Below are 5,441 nucleotides of genomic sequence, written 5' to 3' on the forward strand. Positions count from 1 at the left end.
CAGACCGATTTAGTTCAAAATGTGAATGTTAGGATTTTCGGTGGGACCGACATGTCAACTCGGTGGGACCGATTCCATTATGGTTAGAGCATAACGTAATCTCGGTGAGACCGATTACACAAACTCGGTGGGACCGATTTTGGTAATAGACAAACAGAGAGTTGGTCAGGCAAACTCGGTGGGACCGATTTTGGTAATAGACAAACAGAGAGTTGGTCAGGCAAACTCGGTGGGACCGATTCACTCATCTCGGTTAGACCGAAACGTTATGAAGGGGGAACAGAGAGTTTGCATTGCAATATTGGTGGGACCGATCACTCATCTCGGTTGGACCAAAATGTTACGAAGTGAAATAGAGAGGTTGCATCTTGGTGAGACTGAGATCCCTATCGGTGAGACCGAAGTGACTAGGGTTTGTGGCAGTGGCTATGTCAAATGAATTTGGTGGCACCGGATAGAAGATTTCGGTGGAGCCAAGTTTGACTTTTGGTTTGAGACATATGTGGATATGAGAAAGTATTTGAGGGTTTTTGGAGCATATCATTAAGCATTTTGAGCAAGTAACTCATTAAGCAACACCTCACCCCCTTTTAATAGTATTGGATTTTCCTATGGATTCAATGTGATCTTGGATCACTAAAAGTAAAATGTAGAGTCTTGTGCTTTGAGCTTGAGCCAATCTTTTATCCCTAGCATTTTGAGGGGTCCACTTTCTAATCCATGCCATGCCAATCATTGATCTTTCCTGAAATATTTATCTTAAAATAGCATTAGCTCAATGAGCTATATGTTGTTAGGAATTACCAAAACCACCCAGGGATAGTTGCACTTCCAATCTCCTCCTTTTTGGTAATTGATGACAACATATAGATCAAAACTTCAACAAATGATCATAAGATTGAAAAACATTGTCGCTTTGAGAAGTATGTGATAAGCAAGAGCTCCTCCTAAATTTGTGCATTATTTAAGATTTGCTTTTGAATGCAAATGCACAATCGATTAGGATCAAGGGTTACTCTTTCATGTCACATACATCTTGGTGGAGCGCTCAAAATGATAGAAATTAAAAGCATGCACTCATCACCAAGCAAGTGAATGATCATATATGAGATATAAAAGATAGTATCATCCAACCAAGCATTAAGGTAGCAAATGATCAACCACATGATCAAATAGGTATCTTACACAAAGACATAAAGTTCAACCAAAGTCAAAGAAGCAAAACATTCTCTCGAAGCCTATGATATATACATATTTCTCCCCCTTTGGCAATAAGTTACCAAAAAGTTCAAATATGCATAGTGCTATGCGTCTCTCAGGCTTGGTCTTCGGGAGGTTGTGTAGAGAGAACTCCAAGGACGAAGGCATCTGTCGATGTAGTTGGAGCTGGTGGAGTGGGTGCTGGAGGTGGCACTGGAGCTGTAGCTACTGGTGCTGACAATGTAGCTCTAGCATCCGAAACTGGCACTGCAGCAGACCGCTGACCATGTGGCACTCGTTGAAAAGCATCAGTAGTTGCCTTTCCTCTCCTCTCTTCTGCTTCCTCCTGAAGCTTCTCAACTTCAGTCTGTATCTCAGTTACCTTGAGGTCAAGAACATAGAATTTTGTCTCAACAATCCTCTCCAGGCTCTCCTGATTCTGAGTCAGGGTGGACAAGCCCTTCTCAATCCTGAATCAGATAGCCTAATTGATCTTGTTTTGACTTGAGGAATACCTGAGATGCTTCTTCTGCACTTGGCATCCTTGCAGCTTTCTCTGCCTTAGCTTTGGCTCTCTTCTCTTGTGCTTGAGCTGATGATGGTTCCTCCTCATTCATCACTATTGTGTTGTCTTCAAATTCAGGATATAAGGGTAGATGCTCCTTGTCCAGCAAATATGTTCCTGTGCCCATCTTAGAATTGATGAGCTCCGGAATATGTGGAGCATACCCACAACTTCTCTTTTGGTCAGTAGCAGTCCTCTTGATTGTCTCTACAATTAGACTCATGACCTTGAACTTCTGAGGGACATCAAAGATTTGCAGCATGTTGATGGAATGTCCTCGGATCATCTTGTGATCTCCTGACTTGGGTAGCAATGTGTGCCTTAGGATCCAGTTGATGGTAGGCAGACCAGATAACAAGAAATGTACAGATCCAAGCTTGTGAGTCTCCAAAGCTTTATTAAGGATCTCTTTGTACATGTTTGCCATGGAGTTGTGGTCTTTCTTCTTCTTGGCATACACATCCAAGCCATCCTCATGTTCTTTTGGGGCATTGATCAGCTTGGCCCATTCTTCAATAGTGGATTGGTACCTAGTACCTTCAGACATCTATGTGATCTTCCCATCTAGGTAAAAGTGAGCAGTGGAGTAAAACTGCATGATCAGCTCATCATTCCATTTTGTGAGCTTCTATCCAACAAACTCATCTACTCCACATGCTTTGAAGCTGTCATATACTCCTGGGAAGTGATCTTCATTCTCCTTGATGTATTCCCAATCAACCCATCTCATGTCACAAACAATGGGCTTCTTGTCGAGAAAAATTGTCTCATAGAAGTCTTGTTGTTCTTTTGTGTGGAACCTGTAGTCAACTGTTGTCCTTCTCCTAACAGCATAGGGATCAGACTGTCTCCACAATCTCAGTCCAGCATCCTTTTTGATATGCATGTCTTCAGCTACTGGATGAGCATCATTATGATCAGGAATTTTGGGCTTCAACTTCCTCAAAACAAATGAATCATCTTCCTCTTCTTCAGCTTGAGGCACTGGGGCCTTATTCTTTTCCTCAGCAGGTATACTTCTGGTGTTTCTCTTGGGCTTTGGGGGTTTCTGAGCTTGAGCTTTGGGAGCAGACTTGGGCTTTGATGGAGCAGCCCCCGTCTTTATAGCATCTCCCATAAGCTTCTGAGCTTTGGGTGATGGTGCAACATCCTCTTCCTCTTCCTCTTCTTCTGGATCTCTCATAATGGAGGATCTACCAAGCACTCTGGCAGTGGTCTTTTTGACCCTTTCCTTCCTCTTCTTTCCTTCTCCAACAGCATCTCCAGTTGGCTTTCAGCAGTTGAGGCTCTAACCTTTAAGGTTGGCACCCTCTTGGCAGGGGCCTTCTTGTGCAAGCTAGGATTAGTTGTTGCAGCTGTGCCATATTCCTTCTTCAGCACCTTCTTCTTGGAGCTGAATTCCTCATCAACAGCCACATAGTCCTCATCTTCAGGATCTGAGGTTTTCTTCTTCCTTGACCTGGTGGCTGCTTTGGGCAAGTTACTTGGTGTGCTCCTGCTGCCATCATCAGAAGTGCTAGAGGGATCTGAGCGCTCACTCATCTGCACATGTTCCTCAGACCTGTTCTGACTGTCACTTTGATCAGACATCTATGCAAACTTACTAACAACAGACTCTGTGAATAGATATAGATGAGGTAGAATGGATGAGCATCACAAAGTGCAGAGTTTTTACAAAACAAATGACTTAAAAACTTAGTTTTAGTTCTCCACAGAAAGCATTTCGGAGCTATCGATTTGTAAACTTGGTGATACCAAAGCAGCTTTTGGAACCTAAACTAGTGAACTCGGTCAGACCGAGTCACAGTTCGATGGCACCGAGATTGCTAGGGTTTCACAGAGAATCAAACTCGGTCACACCGATTTGCAGTTTTCGGTCAGACCGAAAGTGCAAGTGCAATGGCCTAAGCCAAATCGGTGAGACCGATTTCTACAATTCGGTCGGTCCGAGATGAGTTCGGTGGAGACCTAACCCTAAATCTTCAAATCAAATCTAACCTAAAGGATGTTTTCAATGGATAGAGTGTTTGCATACGTGATGATCATGGCAGAGCAATGTGCTATGAATCAGAGTTAAAAGAATAGCACAAAGGATCGAACTCGTACCCTAGTTCGATGGAGTTCGCTACGGCAACAACGAAGGGGCAGAATTCCGTTGACGGCGATGGAAACCAGCGGTGGGAGGTCGCTGGCGGTGAGAAGACGATCCGGAGACCTGAGGCGGCAGAGCAGGATACGCGCGGGCTGAGAGGTTTCGAAGAAATTTCCAAAATCTCACCCGTGGGTTTATATATCCTGACCCTGTCGGTGTGACCGAGTGGAACAACTCGGTGGCACCGAGATGTAGAATCGCAAGCGGTTACTGCAACTCATGTGACCGAAAAGTTCAAATCGGTTGCACTGAGATTGAAAACCTAGATCAACTTAGTGATCTCGGTGTGACCGAAATGGATGACTCGGTCATACCGAAATACACAAAGAGGTTTTGGAAGTTTAAGTCTATGACGAATCGGGGACTCCAAGCGCTCCTCACACAGAGTGGTTCGAATCTGACTTGATCAAACTTTGTGATGTAGCATGAATAGAGTTTGAGACAAGAAAAGCATAGATAGCTAGAGGGAGTTCTTAGGCATTCTTGTCCATCCATTTGGCAAAAGAGAAAAATCCAAATAGTCAAAGCAACAAATGGATGTCCTCGAATGAGTAAAATATGCATCCAACATGCTCACACAATAAAATGACAAATGAAATATGTGACAAAGCATGCACAATCACTCTAGCATCTATCAAGCAATTTGGCGATGACTAGGTCATCTATATATGAGTATATTGACTTAGGAGTCAAATGATAACATTTGATCATAGGTCATACTCATCGTTTAAGCACAAGTGGGGTTGCCACTTTTACATAACGCATTGTTGTGCTCACATCATTAGAGTAGCTTTAGCTCAATTGATTAGAGTAAAGCTCCCCCTAGATGTGATATCCCCCCTAAGAGGGATGAACTAACCTTGGGTTTTGTCGATGATGACTTCATGTAGGTGTTGAAGATGTAGATGCTCAATATTGATGTAGATCATTCGGAGCAATCCTTTGGAGTGAGTTGCACTTTCAATACCTACATGGGTTAGTCCCACAAGGAACAAACAAGGATATCCATAGAAATAGAGTGATATTAACATGAGATGATGTCCATGAATGCATTAGGTTACCTTGTCCCTTGTCTTACCAACAAGAGGGTTTGTGACTCCTTAAACTAGTGCAAGATATGGAAGTTGTTTGCACTTGTCCTTGCCAAAATGATAAGAGTGAAGTATGTTGGCGGAGTCACCCTCAAGAACTCTCTAGTTCTTCTTCTTCTGGATCCACACCATCTTGATGGGGATCCTTGGAGTTGTAGTCGTACTTGATGAAGTGGAACTTGATGTAGTCTTGGGAACCCACTTGACCAAGGCCTTAGGTTCTTCTTAAAATGCATCAATCTCCTCTTGAAGCTTGTCCTTGCCTTTTAGCTTGTGGTCTTGTGGTGGAATATCATCTTGAGCTTGTGTTCCTTGGAAAGAAGTAGGATCATACCTCTATTGTTGAGGAACAAACTTCGTCTTGGGGTATTGATCTTCTTCCCTCTCAACTCCATTGGCATTGAACTTTCGTTCAAAACCAACACCTTGATTC

Source organism: Triticum dicoccoides, chromosome 4A (genome assembly GCF_002162155.2).
Source record: "Triticum dicoccoides isolate Atlit2015 ecotype Zavitan chromosome 4A, WEW_v2.0, whole genome shotgun sequence".
In the NCBI taxonomy this organism is placed as follows: domain Eukaryota; kingdom Viridiplantae; phylum Streptophyta; class Magnoliopsida; order Poales; family Poaceae; genus Triticum; species Triticum dicoccoides.